Source organism: Ranitomeya variabilis, chromosome 6 (genome assembly GCF_051348905.1).
Source record: "Ranitomeya variabilis isolate aRanVar5 chromosome 6, aRanVar5.hap1, whole genome shotgun sequence".
Classification (NCBI taxonomy): Eukaryota; Metazoa; Chordata; class Amphibia; order Anura; family Dendrobatidae; genus Ranitomeya; species Ranitomeya variabilis.
The window spans coordinates 155,262,767-155,282,389 of record NC_135237.1 but is presented as its reverse complement, the minus strand read 5'-3'; positions in this window follow the sequence as shown (position 1 = coordinate 155,282,389).

Genomic DNA, 19,623 nt, shown 5'->3' with positions numbered 1-19,623 from the left:
AAAGTTGCAATAATTTGACTACTACAAGCATGAACCGGCACATGTGCAATCAACATGCATTAGTCTGGGAATCTCACTGCGCTAAATTGTGGCCTAGTGTGCATTGCCAACCACCAGCTGCCCCATCAAAGACGCCAGCTGCTTCTTCCTCCTCGATCACTGTGGCAACTGTTCTTACACAAGTCTCTCACCGCAGATCCTCCACTTATTTACCTACTACAGTCGGGGTGAGTGACAGGCCGTCAGATGTTACGGAAGTGGAAATGCCTGCTATTTTTGATAGATTTCAACACCAAGCACATCACATCTTTCTCAATCCATCATAACATCTCTGCCTGCACCTCTTTCACAGTCCAGCATGTCATGTTCTCCCTACTACACCCCTCCTCTCAGCACACCAACCAGCCCTCGGTCCCAGAGTTGTGGTCACGTAAAAGATTGTTTTCTCCTGCACATGGCAAAGTGAACAGCTAAACTACTAGATGACAGGGGTTGGAGAAGTAAACTACTAAACACCTAGGGTTGGATAACTAAACCACAACACACCAGGGGATAGAGACCTAAACCGCTACACAACAAGGGAGAGTGAACCACTCGACACCAATGTGTCAATAGACACCAAGTCTTGGAATCCCCAAGTCTTGTGGGGCAAACCTCTGTACCTAACACTTACACCACTGCTTCTGCATCCTCCACCCCCTCTAGGGCCACTACCTGCGCCCTCATCTTCTCCCTTAAAGAGACTCGCCTATTTCTGTACTGCACAGCCAGGGCTCTCTGCAATCAAGCAGTGTTTAAATGAATATGCATTGGAGATCAGAGTCACACAGCTGAAGAGTTATGGAAAGATATCCAGGCAGAGTTTGAACAGTATCTGTCTTCACAGAACCTGGATGCAGGTAAGGGCGTGTGCGATAGCGGTGCAAATCTGTTGTCTGCCCTACACTGAGTCAACCTCACACACATGCCTTGCATGGTTCATGTCCTCAACCTGGTGGCAAAGCAATTTCTCAGTCACTATCCCAGCCTGGATGTGCTGTGGCTGAAAGCACGGTCGCTGTGTGCTCACTTCTACTGTTTGCACCCCACAAGTCATCGACTTGATATGCCATGTGCTGACATGGTGGAATTCCACTCTCCATATGTTGCAGCAACTGTGGCAGCAGTAACGAGCCCTGGTGCAATATCTCCTTTTGCATGCCTGGGCCAATGTAGTATGGATGTGGTGCAAATCACGTTTGCAGAGCACAGATGAAGGACCTGTACACTCTTCTGCACAGTTTTGAAATAGCTACTAGGATGGTTAGCACTAACGATGCTGTCATCGGCATTACTATTCCCGTAATCTACATGCTGGAGAACACTTTGAATAGTTTGTGGGAAGAGGTGATGGTCCCAGAGGAAGAGGAGGAAGCAAAAGAGGGTGAGGAAGGGAGAACAATATCTCAAAGCTCCAGACTGTCGCTGCACAAGTGGGTGCCATATGAAAGTGGATTGCAGTGGTCGAGGAGGGGTCATGGTACTAGACAAACTCTTAGTGAAGGTGCAGGAGCCGAGGATTAAATTCAGGAGGACTAGGAGGAATAGGTGATGGGAACGCAACAGTCAGGAGATGAACAGGATGATCCCCTCTCTGTTGTCCATGGTTTCTGGGAAGGGACATAGGAAAGAAGCTTGAATGTTACCCTGCCACCAGGACACCATGGACTTGGACCTGATGGAAGCACCCACACATGAGCGCCTTCTTGCAGCACTATCTGCAATATCATGCCCATACTGTTAGGATTAGAAATAGTGCTGACTACTTAGTTGCCACTCTGTGCGATCCATGGTACAAGAGTACATTTTGTCACATGCTTCCCCCCTGTAAAAGGATGTGTGCATGCTGGAGTATCGAAACACTCTTGTACACAATCTTAAGAGTGAATTAGAAGCAGCAGTATAAGTGGCAGAAGCAATTTCTGTCAGTAGTTTCACACATTTTTTAGACCAACACGTGCATCAGCAGAACAGAGTACAAATCTGACAAGTTGTGAACTACTGGAGAGGATAGTGCAGGAGTACCTTGAGCTCAATGTCTATACCATCAGAGGGAAGTGGACCCTTTGCATTTTGGTCTTCAAAAAAGCTCGCCTGTCACGCCTTGAAGGTTTTGTCATGCTCTGCAGCCAGTGTTCTCTCAGAACATGTCTTCAGCACTGCTGGTGGTGTCCTGAGTCTGACAGATAAGCACATCCGTCTTTTCCCTTAAAGTGTACACTGCCTAGCTTTATTCAAGATGTAGAAGCCATGGTTCTCCAATGACTTTTGCACCCCAATCGCAGACTGAGCACACTAGGCTCCAGTGTAGTTTTTAGTGTGCTGCATTGATCTTGTGTAACTGCAGTTTGTGACAACTTTGTCGTCGCTTCTGTGCCTGCTGTTGCTACTGCTGCTGATGTTACTAACAATTTTTGGAAATGTGGAGACTCTCCAAGTTGTTTCTCCATTTAGTGGCTTGTTTGTAATGGAAGGGGTTTTATAGCCCCATTATATTTTTCTACACTGGGGAAATTGATGACACTTTAGTGGTGTCTGCCCCTAATTTTTGGAAATGTTTTGACTCCAAGTTGGGTCTCCTTCATGTTTGTTGTCTGAATTTGGCGGGGCTCTCAGAGCACTAGGCCTGCACCTGTCACTCATCCCCTTGGTACTAATCAATGTTTAAGCTAGAAATGCTGTCCAAGCCCTGTCCTAGGTTTTGCCTCATGCATTCATGCTGTGCAATTATACGATTTGCATGCTGGGTGAGTTGGGTGGTTGGAGAGTCGTGACGCGGCGAGAAACATGGGTAATTCTGGTGCCACCTCTGAGGACTGTACTGTGTGTGATATTAAGGTGGAGGAAGAGGAGGAGATGTCACTTGATGCAGCACTTGCCATCCACTGGAACACATGCTTTTTCTGGCCCACATCTACAAGGTGCGTACCGCACGGCTGTCAAAGAAAGGGATTAGTCCATCCAGTGACACAAGTTGTCAGTTGTGTTTGGATAGGATGAGCTGGTGTGTGTTCAGTAGAGCTTTCAGTAACATTACCACCTTCTCCACATACACCTCGAACACCAAACCTACTCCCCCTTCCACCACAACCTTGCTTTTTCCCACTGATGTTGGATGTATCCTTCCCCTCTATTTTAACCCGCTGTTTCACAACCTGATGTCCAGACCTGTCAGTCACCTGTCACTAAATTAATAATCAGCGGATATAGTGTGGCTAGACCACAGAGTTATGACAAAAGATTAATTTGTTGAAATGTTTAATTTGTTTTCTCTAAGGGAAAAATGGTTGGCACATCAGGGACGTTTCCTTAATAGTAATATGGTCTCAGAGACTCCAGGCATGTTAACATTAAATCATATGCAATGTGTGTCTCATTGCTCAGCATGCTGTTTCCTTGCTTTGACCACACCTGAAATTCAGCGGCGGGTGTTCCTTTACCCGGCCGCTGCTGTGTCCAGCCACATTTACTTTGCAATGGCGGAGCTCACATGCCGGTGATCTCCGCAGGTTAGATTGGTGACACGTAGAGTCAGGGAATATCGGCATGATTTCCTAAGTGTCTGATCTAATGATCAGCGATGTTTTGTTGCGGCTCTTCACATAGCTCTTTATGATTATACACCGCTTGCTGGCCTGACAATGGCTGGTGCTAATTACCATCTATACTCGAGTATAAGCCAACCCGAGTATAAGCTAAGGTCCCTAATTTTGCCACAAAAAACTGGGAAAACTTATTGACTCGAGTATACGCCTAGGGTGAGAAATGCAGCAGCTACTGGTAAATTTCAAAAATAAAAATAGACACCAATAAAAGTAAAATTGATTGAGACATCAGTAGGTTAAGTGTTTTTGAATATCCATATTGAATCAGGAACCCCATATAATGCTCCATACAGTTCATGATGGGCCCATTAAGATGCTCCTTACAAAATATGCCCCATATAATGGTCCATAAAATTCATGATGGGCCCATAAGATCCTCCATATTAAAATATGCGCCATGTAATGCTGCATAAAAGATTAATGACGGCCCCATAAGATGCTCCATAGAATATTATGCCTCATATAATGCTGCACAAAGGTTGATGGCCCCATAAGATGCTCCATAGAATATTATTCCCCATATAATGCTGCACAAAGGTTGATGGCCCCATAAGATGCTCCATAGAATAATAAGCCCCTTATGCTGCTGCTGCGATAAAAAAAAAAAAAAAAATGACATACTCACCTCTCGTCACTGGGGGTCTGGTGCCGGTGTCCTGAGCAGGTGGGGACACCGGTGCACTATGGGGGCCAGGTGTGGGAGTCGCCGCTGGCTCAGGTGCCCGGCACTTGCGATATTCACTTGTCCCCGTTCCACCGCACTCCACGCCTATGGGAGTGGAGTCGCGTCCATATTCATTACTTTAATGAGCGGTACCACGTGACCACTGAACACAGGAAGAGCTGCGGGTGCCGGAGACCTTCGGAGAAGCAGGGACGTGCAGAGACCACGCCGGGAGCAGGTGAGTATGATGTGACAGCTGCCACTCCCCCGCCAACCCCCTGGGTCAATGACTCAAGTATAAGCTGAGATGAGCACTTTTAGCCTAAAAAATGGGCTGAAAATCTCTGCTTATACTCGAGTATATACGGTACCTATGATATGAACCCCACGCATAATTAATCATTTACACCTACAAGTTGATTTATTTCCTAGTCATCAGAGTTTAGTTAATCAGGTCTCCTGAAAGGAGTGACCAGTAGAGGTAAACACCGCCCTTTTTGGTCTGTGGATCACCAATGACTCATAATAACTAATACATAATTAGGGTATCCTTCATTTTATAATAACCTCACAGTGAGATCATTTGAATTCTAATACACCATCAGAGTGTTCATAATTTTATGAACCTCACAGTGAGGACACACTGATTTCTAATACACCACTACAGTGTCCTTGGACTGTACATATCACAGTAAAGGTACAATATACTGTTTTGTTTCTATTTTCTGATATACCATAGGGGTCTGAATTATAACAAGCCCTATGCTTAATGAGGATTCACACATAGGATATTGATTTATAATTTACATAGGGTTAGATGCAATAGCGAGACAGTGTAGCTAAATCATGTCCTGTCATACAATTTAATTTTATTGCCTCCTTTGATGAGACTTGAGTCCAACCTCTAATTTTGGGGACAGTGAGTGAGACCCTTTCTGATTCAATAATTTGTCTCAGAGTCTAAAATCTAATAGAGATCTAATGGATCACAGTGGTGCTTATAACATAATAACTCATGCACTAGAATCCAATATACATCTTACTTGGATGTATGGTTATTTTCAAAATTAGAATTATAAAACTATACTAATAAAAGCTGAATTTTAGTTCACCCTCACCCCCCGTTTCTTGTCTATTATGAAATGAGGTCTAGTGCCTGCATCAGACTATTATCCTCCTAAATGATTTTGATTATGAAATGAGGACTGATGCCTGCACAAGTGCCTTAGCCCAAAAGATTTTGATTAGGGAAAGTGGACTCCTGCCTGCACACCAATATTAGCCCAAACGATTTGGACTAGTTAATGTGCCGCCTGAGTTCTGAATGCAACACAGTGTTAGCCCAAACGATTAGGATTAGGAAACGGGGCCTGATGCCTGCACCTCATTATATCCCCAAATGATTTTGATGAGTATATGTGACCTCCAGAGTCCTCACTGCAACACACTGTTAGCCCAAACAATTTTGAATAGGAAATGTGGACTATGGAATGCAAACCACACTATTAGCCCTAATGATTTTGATTAGCAAATGGGGCCTCCTGAGTCCTAACTGCAACACAGTATTAGCCTAAACAATTTTGAAAAGGAAATGTGGACTTCATCCTGCACAACACTATTAGCTCTAACGATTTTGATTAGCATATTGGGCCTCCTGGCTGAGTCGCAATGTTAGGTCTAACAATTTTGATTAGCAAATGGGATCTCCTGAGTTCTGACTGCAACACAGTATTAGCCCAAATGATTTTGAGAAGGAAATGTGGACTCCTGCCTGCACACCAATGCCTGCCTGCAGACCGTCTGAGTCCCAACTGCAACAGTGTTAGCCCAAATGATTTGGAATAGGAAATGGGGCCTGGTGCCTGCACCTCACTATTTTCGAAATGATTTTGATTAGTAAATGTGACCTCCAGAGTTCTGACTGCAACACAGTGTTAGACCAAACGATTTTGAGTAGGAAATGTGGAATATGGAATGCACACTGCACTATTAGCCCTAACTATTTTGATTAACAAATGGGGCCTCCTGAGTCCTGACTGCAACACAGTATTAACCCAAATGATTTTGAGTAGGATAGTAGGATATGTGGTCTACGGCCAGCACAACACTATTAGTCCTAATAATTTTGATTTGCAAATGAATCCTATAGACGTGTGATTAAACTCTGACTTTATCCAAGTCCTTGGTTTCTGTTGTCTCCTCAAGACTTTTGAGAACCCTTCAACATTCTAGCAGGTTAACTCATCCCTTGCAGTATACTTCTTAAACTATTATATAAGTCTGTGTGCTATACTTGCACCTGCTTCCATTAAACCCATTACTTGTTGTGAACATTATAACTGTTTTCGGAGACTTAACAGCATAGCCTACACCTTTGTGACTGTTTCAGACATGTTGTCTTCCTACTTTGGACCTCCTGCTTCTGTAGCTTAAAGTGTTGTCAGATTGTCTGCTTTTCTTATTTCCAGTTATCTGAGTCCCCATCGTACCACGTGCTTGACATCATGATGTGTCTGTGCCCATGGTCTGTGTGAGCATAAGAGATAGGATTAGATATACAGATCAGAGGACTGTATCACAAATTGTAGGACTATGTACATGGCTTCTTCACCCTTGAGTAGGAATTGTGACGCTGATGAGGCCTAAGACATTTTTCCCTATGTAAGACCACAGCATGTGTTGTGACATCAAGATATTGTGACCTTACGTATCATTGCGCAGAAACATCTCTTGTCACATCAGAGGTGAAAGTTTTGGTCTAGTCTAAAAAGGCCCAAGGATTTAGCGGTCAAGAGCAGCAATAAGAAAGTGTCCCAAGGGCCAGATGTAGGAGGGTGCAGAGGTGAGAAGTAAGGAAAGTATAAGTATTATCTTATTTTCCACATCTTACGTCTTCTGGGCTCTGGAGAAACCATAGAGAATAGTAAGGAGCATTCAATTTGCAGAGAATTACTCAGTTTCAAATCGAATTTCCAGGAAAAATGTGTGAGATTTGGCAAATTTTAATTTTGTCTGATCTGCTTATCTCTAGGCACCACTGGCCCTTTCAGCACTTAATAAAATGCTCCATATTTGTGGAACCGCATGACAGAGTTAAAAATAAAAATAAAAAATAAAACGGAATACCCAGGGAAGCAGCGTGAATAAAATAAAAGCAAAAACTGGCAACTTTTGACATAATGATAGGTACTCTATAAGTAATTGCTGCAAATACATAATTTTCTGACAGTACATTTACACTCACCGGCCACTTTATTAGGTACACCTGTCCAACTTCTTGTTAACACTTAATTTCTAATCAGCCAATCACATGGCGGCAACTCAGTGCATTTAGGCATGTAGACATGGTCAAGACAATCTCCTGCAGTTCAAACCGAGCATCAGTATGGGGAAGAAAGGTGATTTGAGTGCCTTTGAACGTGGCATGGTTGTTGGTGCCAGAAGGGCTGGTCTGAGTATTTCAGAAACTGCTGATCTACTGGGATTTTCACGCACAACCATCTCTAGGGTTTACAGAGAATGGTCCGAAAAAGAAAAAAAATCCAGTGAGCGGCAGTTCTGTGGGCGGAAATGCCTTGTTGATGCCAGAGGTCAGAGGAGAATGGGCAGACTGGTTCGAGCTGATAGAAAGGCAACAGTGACTCAAATCGCCACCCGTTACAACCAAGGTAGGCCTAAGAGCATCTCTGAACGCACAGTGCGTCGAACTTTGAGGCAGATGGGCTACAGCAGCAGAAGACCACACCGGGTACCACTCCTTTCAGCTAAGAACAGGAAACTGAGGCTACAATTTGTACAAGCTCATCGAAATTGGACAGTAGAAGATTGGAAAAACGTTGCTTGGTCTGATGAGTCTCGATTTCTGCTGCGACATTCGGATGGTAGGGTCAGAATTTGGCGTAAACAACATGAAAGCATGGATCCATCCTGCCTTGTATGGAGCATCTTTGGGATGTGCAGCCGACAAATCTGCGGCAACTGTGTGATGCCATCATGTCAATATGGACCAAAATCTCTGAGGAATGCTTCCAGCACCTTGTTGAATCTATGCCACGAAGAATTGAGGCAGTTCTGAAGGCAAAAGGGGGTCCAACCCGTTACTAGCATGGTGTACCTAATAAAGTGGCCGGTGAGTGTAGATGCAGAACCCTTTAACCCAGGGGTGGGATTCAAATTTTTAACAACAGGTCCTCTATGTCGCGGCGGCCGGAATTTTGGCCACGCCCATTTTCAATAACCCCGCCCATACTAATAAGCCACGCCCAGTGGCACGATTCATATTTTTGGAAGCAGTTTGTCTCCCTTAATGACAAGAATACGTACGTTGTGACATACGGTATTAAAGTCATGGACCATACTGTATAACGGCCACACGATGCTCCATACTGTATAATGGCCACACATGATGCTCCATACTGTATAATGGCCACACATGATGCTCAATACTGTATAACGGCCACACATGATGCTCAATACTGTATAATGACCACACATGATGCTCCATACTGTATAATGGCCACACATGATGCTCCATACTGTATAATGGCCACACGATGCTCCATACTGTATAACGGCCACACGATGCTCCATACTGTATAATGGCCACACATGATGCTCCATACTGTATAACGGCCACACATGATGCTTAATACTGTATAATGGCCACACATGATGCTCCATACTGTATAATGGCCACACATGATGCTCCATACTGTATAATGGCCACACACAGTTCTCCATACTGTATAATGACCCCCCCCTGTATGCATGGCTCATACTCCCCCCCCGTATGCATGGCTCATATTCACTCCCCCCTGTATGCATGGCTCATATTCCACCTCCCCCCTGTATGCATGGCTCATCTCTCCACCCCCCCACCCCCCGTATGCATGGCTCATCTCTCCACCCCCCCCCTGTATGCATGGCTCATAATTCCCCCCCCCCCGTATGTATGGCTGATGGCTCATATTCCCGTATGCATGGCTCATAATTCCCCCCCCCTGTATGCATGGCTAATGGCTCATAATTCCCCCCCCCCTGTATGCATGGCTGATGGCTCATAATTCCCCCCCCTGTATGCATGGCTGATGGCTCATACTCCCCGGTATGCATGGCTCATCTCTCCACCCCCTCCCCCGTTCCTTCTCCCATCTTGCATGGCTCGGGCGGCTTACCTTCATCCCTCCGCCCCCCATACTCACCTGTCAGCTGTCCCACACACCGCGCGGCTGCGCCGACATCCTCCCTCTGGCTTTGTCCCGCCGCAGCGCCTTCTTCCTGAGTGAGCGGTCATGTGGTACGGCTGATTAAGGTCATGAATATGCACATATTCATGACCTTTAATGAGCGGTACCACGTGACCGCTCACTCTGGACGCGCTACAGACGCTGAGACCAGGCATCGCTGGAGCAGGGTGAGTATCGTCTTCAAGGAGGGAGGGTGGGACTCGGAGGCGGGCGGGGGCGGTCTGTCGCGTTTGTGACCCGGGACTAAAAAAAACCAAAAAACCTTGCTCAGGTGCCGCCCCCCCCCGCAATGTCGCCGCCCTAGGCACGTGTCCTCGCGTGCCTAGTGGCAAATACGGCCCTGTGTGTGATCCCGGCCTTAAGGGCACAAAAATTGAGTTTGAAAATTGCTAAATTTGACAAAACCTTGTAAGTTATGCAGTGTCCAGTTGTAGAACTACAACTCCAAGCATGCCCTGGCAGATTCATGCTGGGGACTATAACGTCCGGAGAGGTATGTTTGGGTAATTACTGCACCAGTCCTTCACATAATTCATAGGAAATATTGCAAATCCCTAAAGGTACCGTCACACTAGGCGAGGTTGCAGCGATATCGCCAGCGATCCGTGACGTTGCAGAGTCCTGCATAGCGATATCGCTATGTTTGGCACGCAGCAGCGATCTGGATCCTGCTGGGATATCGCTGGTTGCAGGGAGAGTGGACGAACTTTCTTTCGTCGCAACTCTCCCGCTGACATCGCTGGATCGCCGTGTGTGACGCCGATCCAGCGATGTCTTCACTGGTATCCATGGTAAACATCGGGTTACTAAGTGCAGGGCCGCGCTTAGTAACCCGATATTTACCATGGATACCATGGTAAAAGTTAAAAAAAAACACTACATACTCACCGTCTGTTGTCCGTCACGTCCCCTGGAGCTTGCCGTACTGACTGTCTCAGCGCTGTCCGGCCGTAAAGCAGAGCCCAGCGGTGAACCTGCAGTAACAGCGGTTCACCGCTGGGCACCGCTGTTACGGCCGGCCGGCGCTGAGACACAGTCAGTGCGGCAAGCGCCGAGGGACATGAAGGACGACAGAAGGTGCGTATGTAGTGTTTTTTTTTTTTTTACATGGGGACTTCGGCATCGCTGAAGACAGTTTCAGCGATGCCGAAGTCGCTTGGTCGCTGGAGAGAGCTGTCTGTGTGACAGCTCCCCAGCGACCACACAGCAACTTACCAGCGATCACGTCGCTGGTCGCGATCGCTGGTAAGTTGCTCAGTGTAACGGCACCTTAAGTGACAAGTACACAGCGGCGCACTCACCCTTAAATCCAGCCTTATTCCTGGCAGCCTGAAATACAGAAGTCAGCAGTGAATCCCAGGCGCCGGTCACATGACCCTGGAGGACCCCAGATGATGGGCTCACTCACCATAGCGCAGCGCCGGGCCGCCTCATACACGGCTCCTGCTGGGAGTGGGACTCATAACAAAGCCGCGCTCAGGCCGGAACCGCAGCTGCTGCACAGCACGGGGCGTCTCACTGTTACCATGGCAGCCGATAGCTCCCAGTCTCCTCCCACCATGCCACTGCGTTTACTAGTTATCTCGGCCACTCACATTAACCGCCACTCTACCCGTGCCCTGCAGTAGAGGCGCTTCCGGTGTGAGCGAACTGCATTATGGGGATTGTAGTTTACACCCTCCCGGGGTGAACAATCCCCACCAGCAGCACAGCAACCCATCCGGGGGCGGTCCGGGGGCGTGGTAACCATTTTCAATTACCGGAACGCTGGCAGATAGAAATTTTAGTAAACGGCTGCCGCGTACCGGGTCGTACCGGCTGAATCCCACCACTGCTTTAACCCCTTCATGACTGGAGCTTTTTGTGTTTTTGTTTTTAGCTCCCGTCCTTCCCAGAGCCATAATTTTTTTATTTTTCCGTCAATATGGCCATGTGAGGGCTTATTTTTTTGTGGGACGAGTTGTACTTTTGAATGACTAATTGGTTTTACCATGTCATGTACATAAAACGTAAAAAAAAAAAATTCCAAGTGCAAAAAGTGCAATCACACACTTGTTTTTTGTTTGGCTTTTTTGCTAGGTTCACTAAATGCTAAAACTGACCTGTCATTATGATTCTCCAGGTCATTACAATTTAATAGACACCAAACCTGTCTAGGTTCTTTTTTATCTAAATGGTGACCAAAAAAACGTAATTCTGGCGTTTTTCTTTTTTTCTCGCTGTGCCATTTAGCGATCAGGTTAATCTTTTTTTTATTGATAGATCAGGTGATACTGAACGCGGCAATACCAAATAGGTGTATGTTTGATTTTATTTGTATTGTTTTATTTTGAATGGGGCGAAAGGGGGGTGATTTGAACTTTTATATTTTTTTATATTTTTGAACACTTTTTTTTCTTTTGCTATGCTTCAGTAGTCTTCATAGGAGACTAGAAGCTGGCACAACTCGATCGGCTCTGTTACATAGAGGCAATGGTCAGATTGCCTCTATGCAGTAGAATTGCTGACTTGCTATGAGCACCGGCCACTGGGTGGCACTCACAGCAATCTGCAAGTGACAACCAGGAGACCTCGTTGATCAGGTGATGCGGGTCACCAGTGTGCGTATTTCTGGCGTGATTGCCAAAAGCGCATTAAAATGCAGCTTTCAGCGTTTGACAGCGGCATTTAACTAGTTAATAGCCACAGTTGGATCACGATTCCACTCGTGGCTATTGCGGGCACATGACAGCTGTTCAAAACAGCTGACATGTCCAGGGAAAGATGTGGGCTCACCGCTGGAGCCCACATCAAAGGGAGAGATACCGACATCGGTGTACCAATGTCAGTAAGGGGTTAAGCTCCCCTTCACATGTCTGTATAACACCGTTACCAGAAAAAAGGTACCAGTGTCATCAGTGAGTCATCAGTGTGCCATTCATTTTTCTCCACTATTGGTTAAGAAAAATCTATTCCAACGCTTGTCCTAAACTTTGCAATGTTAAACTCAAACAGCACATGGATGGTGCACAGGTGCCGTCTTTATGCTTTACGCATTTTACACAGACCCATAGAGTTGTAATTGCCCTTGCCATCAATGCTGCTGGTAAAAACGGACATGTATCTGTGTGGTTTGCATAGACACTCAATCCGTGCAAACACATGGACATGTGTGCAGCACCAAAGATTATAATTGGTGGCATCAATTTTTTTCACGTATCGGAGACAAGTACTTTTGAAGGGAGCCTAAGTAATAGCTACATTAGTTTTTTCCAGCTTTAACACATAAATGCTGCCATGAGAATTATTACTGATATTTGCTAATTTGCTGTTATGTAGATCAACTGTTCCCTCAAAAAGAAATTATCCTTAATTTTTAGTAGCCTATTTTCCAATGTAAGAACAAAATGTTCATCTGTTGATGTTCTGCCTATGCTAACACATAAATGTTTCAGGCACGTTTCATCAAAATCCTTGTCAATCACATTGACATACACCAAAATTCTGTGAGTTTTTTTTACAGCACTTCATTAAACTTTTAACATGTTGATATATTTTGCGGTAGTCTGCATTTCTACAAGTAAAAATTCAGGCGAGAGGGTCCCTAATGTTTTATGAGAGCAGAGCAGGAAAGCAATCCACAACATATCAATTTGAAACAAACTCACACTTGAGGTAAGAAGGTCTGTCAAGTTATGACAGACACAGTTTGGAAGCTAAAGGAACATAAATAGGTTTATTTAAATCTCCAGACCAGCTGTTCTTTTACAGGTAATTTGAAAAAGTGACAGGCATGAGTAAGCATAATAAATTAAATCAAAAGTAATGACTTTAGAACAAGTTTATAGTCACTTGAAGGCCATCAAACAATGCCCCAGGTCTTAGCACATAAACAGATCCATCAACGCTTTTATTCCATTGACAAGCGCCTTTATTCATGTGACTGTCTAGAAGTCAACAATAACTTATTTTATGCCGCATTTCTAAATTGTCAATCAACACGATCCAATTCACGGTCTAATATTATATTGTTTAGCTTGACTGAACTCCTCAATGCCTGTCAAAACATAATTAAATCTGTTAATAATTCATATGAGTAAGTGCAGAAATAAGTGGTTATCGGGGCTAAATGTACCAGACAGGAAAATATTGCTGTTAACAGTCAAAATAGCAAACATATACAAAACTATTAAAGCTTTTATACCAGATACATTCAGCACTGTGATACACTGAAAACTGTATGTAAATTTACATGTATTGACAAGCTGATTTACAATCTGCTGCTTTTCCATTTACATAACAGGAAATAAAAACTGCTGCTTTTCTGTAGAGATGCTGTGAGAGTTGGGGCATGGTGTGGATTTAAATTGGTATAGAATACAACTACCAAACAAGCACTTTTTTTTCTTAACACAGACTTCATGAAAAAATAAGCAAACACAAAACAAACAAAAAACGTTGCCATACTGCTTAAAACAGGTCTTAAGCTACAAATCTGCAGTCACTTTATATGACTGCAGACTTATGAATACTGATAATGCATGTACTGCGTGCTGTGAGGACTCTCCGGTGCCAGTGGCAGCGAAATCTGCCATCTCTGACTAGACATGCACTGCCAGGCTTAATGCAAGTGCATTGAGCGAGTCAGTAAAAAGTCTAGTTGCAATGTGGCTGGGAGTATGCATTTGGCGCGGGTGTAGAGTGTCTATAAAGAATTTCATCGGACACATTAATGATAACTCAGATAATGTGTCTTTAACTTACAATAGTCATCCCAAATGCATTTTTTTTCTTGACATACTTCTAACTGGGAATCCCATTGCACAGAAGGTTCACTCTGATACAGCACTGACAGGAAACCCACAACAGGCAATTCTCTACTCTGTGCCACCAGTTATCATGCCAGGCATGTCATACAAAATTTGCCTGTCGGAGAATATGTGAGAGCTAGAAGATGGTGCCCTACAGTAAAGCTGTATACATGGGAATTCTCACAAACAGATGTCCGTTTTCTAAAGAGAGAATATTCTACACATAAATTAATTTGAGCAAAGCAAATAACTGATTAAAAAACCTGAATAATAATAATAATAATCTTTATTTACATAGCGCTAAAATATTCTGCAGCGTTTTACAATTCAACAGTTTATATACCCAAGACTTAAGTAACAAAGTTAACAATAATACAATAATTAAAGCCAAGATATTGATGGCCCTGCCCTTAAGAGCTTACGGTCCACAATGAGGTGGGGGAGACACAAGTACAGATGCTTATTTACACTGATGGTCCAGCCGTTTGTAGGGAATGGGGGATAGATAAAGTCTGCATGGGCTAGTCATCATCCAGTATTTGTAGTGCTTGTATGTGAGATTTATGGAGGGTTATGCTCAGAGAAGTAGAGAATGGACTATATATAAAAGAACTTCAATTATTCGATTAGGGAATGATAAGCCTCCCTAAACAGATGTGTTTTTAGGAAGCGCCTAAAACTGTGTAAGTTGTGGTTAGTCCTAATTTCTTAGGCTAGAGCATCCTGACAGTGAGGATTTTTGTTGTTTCCATGGTGAGAAAGAGGCAGATTCTAGAGATGTTCTTTAGGTGTAAGCGGCAAGAGTGGGCAAGAGATTGTATATAGGAGGTGAAGGAAATATTGGTCACACACGGAAAAGGAAATGTCAGATGTAGGGAGGTGAGTAGGTAGCGGGAGCAGAAGAAGTTCAGTTTTGGAAAGGTTGAGCTTTAGATAGAGAGCGGACGTGATGTTGAAGACTGCAGGCAGACAGTCACTGGTGTTCTGTAGTACAGCAGAGGTAAGGTCAGGGGATGACGTGTATAGTTGTGTGTCATCTTCATAAGGATGGTACTGAAAGTCAAATGTGCTGATGGTCTATCCAATTGGGGCTGTGTAGAGAGAAGAGAAGAAGGCCAAGGACTGAACTGTAAGGGACACCAATATTGATATGTGAACAATATCTTTTACAACACAATAAACAATTCAATAACTGCAATCAAAATAAACCTATATTTTTTAAACCCAAATTAGTAATACTTATTACCAGATTAATAGCATTCTCAAAAAATATTTACCTGCATTGTATATGGATTACTCCTTAAAAAACGTTTTAGAAAAAAGGGAACTACAATAGGTAATTTTACTTCACCAAGTAATCATATACCGTATATACTCGAGTATAAGCCGAGATTTTCAGCCCAAATTTTTGGGCTGAAAGTGCCCCCTCGGCTTATACTCGATTCACGGTCGGCGGGTGAGGGGGAGAGGGCGCTGAGGCATACTCACCTAGTCCCGGCGCTCCTGGCGCTCCCCCTGCCCGTCCCACGGTCTTCAGGGCCGCAGCTCTTCCCCTGTACAGCGGTCACATGGGACCGCTCATTAGAGAAATGAATAGGCTGCTCCACCTCCCATAGGGGCGGAGCCGCATAATTCATTTCTCTAATCAGCGGTGCCGGTGACCGCTGATAGAGGAAGAGGCTGCGGCACCGAAGACCAGCTGTCCAGGGGAAGGAGCCAGGGACGCCGGGAGCAGGTAAGTATTACATATTTACCTTCCCTTGTTCCACCCGCCGGGAGCCGCTCAGTCTTCGCGTCCTCTTGCTCTGACTGTTCAGGTCAGAGGGCGCGATGACGCATATAGTGTGCGCGCCGCCCTCTGCCTGATCAGTCAGTGCAGAGAGACGCCGGGACGGGACGTGAGGAGCTGCAAGCAAGAGAGGTGAGTATGTGTTTTTTTTTTATTGCAGCAGCAGCAGCAATGGCACAGATTTATGTGGAGCATCTATGGGGCAACGGTGCAGAGCACTATATATAAGGCACAGCTTTGTGTGGAGCATCTATGGGGCAATGGTGCAGAGCACTATATATAAGGCACAGCTTTATGGCTTTATGTGGAGCATCTATAGGGCAACGGTGCAGAGCACTATATATAAGGCACAGCTTTATGTGGAGCATCTATGGGGCAATGGTGCAGAGCACTATATATAAGGCACAGCTTTATGTGGAGCATCTATAGGGCAACGGTGCAGAGCACTATATATAAGGCACAGCTTTATGTGGAGCATCTATGGCGCCATAATCAAAGGTCAAAGGTGCAGAGCATTATATATGGCACAGCTATCTATGGGGCCATAATCAAAGGTGCAGAGGTAATATATAGCACAGCTATCTATGGGGCCATAATCAAAGGTGCAGAGCATTGTATATGGCACAGCTATCTATGGGGCCATAATCAAAGGTGCAGAGCATTGTATATGGCACAGCTATCTATGGGGCCATAATCAAAGGTGCAGAGCATTGTATATGGCACAGCTTTCTATGGAGCATCTATGGGGCCATAATGAACGGTGCAGAGCATTATATGTGGCACAGCTTTATGTGGAGCATCTATGGGGCCACAATGAACGGTATGGAGCATCTATTTTTAATTTTGAAATTCACCGGTAGCTACTGCATTTTCCACCCTAGGCTTATACTCGAGTCAAAAAGTTTTCCCAGTTTTTTGTGGCAAAATTAGGGGGGTCGGCTTATACTCGGGTCGGCTTATACTCGAGTATATACGGTAAATAAAAATAATAACAAAAGTAAAATAAATCAAAAAGATGATATTTCTACTAACTTATCCACCAGCATAAAAGTGTGGCAAAAAATCATGCAGTTTATGCCCTTTTATGTTTAATACTAGGATATGCACTACTTCAAACAATAATACTGTATATATAATATCAATTCTTTTATAAATTGTGGTACAACACATACTACATATGTTACCACTTGCAAAACATTGAAGTTGCATTATGAGGGTTGCAGCTCTCGCTCACAAAAAAAATGATTTTCCCATGAAAATATATAATAAAACAATTGCAAAAATATGAGGGGTGTACTCACTTTTTTGATATACTGCTTATTAATTACTATTTTAGTTAATTATGCCATTTATTCTTCAGATGTGGCTATACAATTGTCAATTCCTCTTTCTTTCTTTTTTGTAAATTGAGTCATTCAACAAAGGGGATGATAAAGGACATGTTTGTTCGAAACACATAAGGTCTTTCCCTTTTCACACCTTACTCTTCTTTTGAAATGGATTTTATCAAATGGAATTTTAATATGGTATAATAAAGATATTTGTTTTTAGTTATCTACCATGGATGTGATGTTGGATACACTCTTTTTGCTCTACGTTGTCTGCTGCTAATACAGTTTTTTCCGTGCACTGTCCAAGATTATATCCACAAATTGAAACCTTGTTAGGTGAACTGGATTTTCTTTTTAGCTTTTATTCTCTAAAATAAATTAGTATTCAAAAGCTAAACGTGAACAAACTCTTTCAATTTAAAATCACTGCATTTGGGACAACTGCTTTTCAATTGGTATGAGCTGATGGACAGATCCTGTCCATCCACAGCCATTTTGAAAACAAGTGAGCTGTGAAGTCTTTGAGGTCAGCCTCACTAACACTTATTAAAACTTATGTAATGCAGGGGTCTAGATGTAATCACAGAGGCACGAGGCAAAAACACTCAGGGATGATTATAGTTCTACTTATATACAGTGATTTAATGTAACTCCAAACAATTAGTGTTAGTAGCTAGGCAGATTACCTTTCAAACAAAAATAACAATAAACTTGGAAAGGTAAAGAAAGTCTTTCTCTATCTAACTTTAATGTTCTGTTTACAACATATTTAAGTGTAAAATAAAGAATTAAAATAAAAAATATCGCTATACTTACGCTCTGACGGGCCCTGGTACTAACCGGGAACCTTCCTTCCTTAGAATCAGCCTTCCAGGACCCTGCGGTGACGTCACGGTGACGTCGCGGCTTGTGATTGGTCGCGCGGCCGCCCATGTGACCGCTCACGCGACCAATCACAAGCCGCGACGTCACCGTGACGTCACCGAAGGTCCTGGAAGGGCTGATTCTTAGGAAGGAAGGCTGCCGGAAAGAAGCAGGGCGTGTCCGAGGGTGAGTATATAACTAATAGGAATATACTCACCCTCGGCTTCGTTCCGGCAGCCTTCCTTCCTAAGAATCAGCCCTTCCAGGACCTTCGGTGACATCACGGTGACGTCGCGGCTTGTGATTGGTCGCGCGAGCGGTCACATGGGTGGCCGCGCGACCAATCACAAGCCGCGACGTCACCGTGATGTCACCGCAGGGTCCTGGAAGGCTGATTCTAAGGAAGGAAGGTTCCCGGTTAGTACCAGGGCCCGTCAGAGGGTAAGTATAGCGATATTTTTTATTTTAATTCTTTATTTTACACTTAAATCTGAATTCCGATACCAATTCCCGATATCTTAAACATATCGGGAATCGGTATCGGAATTCCGATTCCAGATTCAGAAGATCACCGACTTCATGGCCGACCCCACACAGGGGTCGGGTCGGGTTTCTTGAAACCCGACTTTGCCAAAAGTCGGCGACTTCTGAAAATTGCCGACCCGTTTCGCTCAACCCTACCCATGATAATTAGTGTCACAGTGAACAATCTGAATACATCTCTGCCTGGCTAAACCTAAAGAGATGACAGCTTGGAGTCTCAACTTTATCAAGTTGTATACTATAATTGTTAATTAAATTTGATAATTGAGTTTGTAGATTTTGTAATAACTGAGTAGTCTTTTTCCATTTCTTGTTTAGCAATTTAGTTATAGTACTTTGTGATAGTTCAGACTTGATGTTGCACCATCACTTAATCATATTTTTTATGATAAATTATCTATTCAATTTTTTTAAATAAAATGTCAGATTCACAAATTTGCAGTTTTTTGTGAATTATTGTATATGCTACTGGACTGGAGAGGAATATTAGTTCTTTATAAGTGACTATACTTTATGCTTGTTATGAAACCGCCTTACGAATGCTGTGGGTATCTTATTTTGCAGAACATGCCCCTAGCGTTGTTAAAAGCAGATAAATTGAATCAATATCTCAAAGTAAAAAACATTGCATTTCCCTGGACTAAGATGAAGGAAGATCATGAGTTCTTTACAGTATTCTGCCTAAAAACCATTTGTAACTTTGACAGCAAAACTGCCTTTATTTACTTTTAAGAAATTTTATTGCAAAAAAG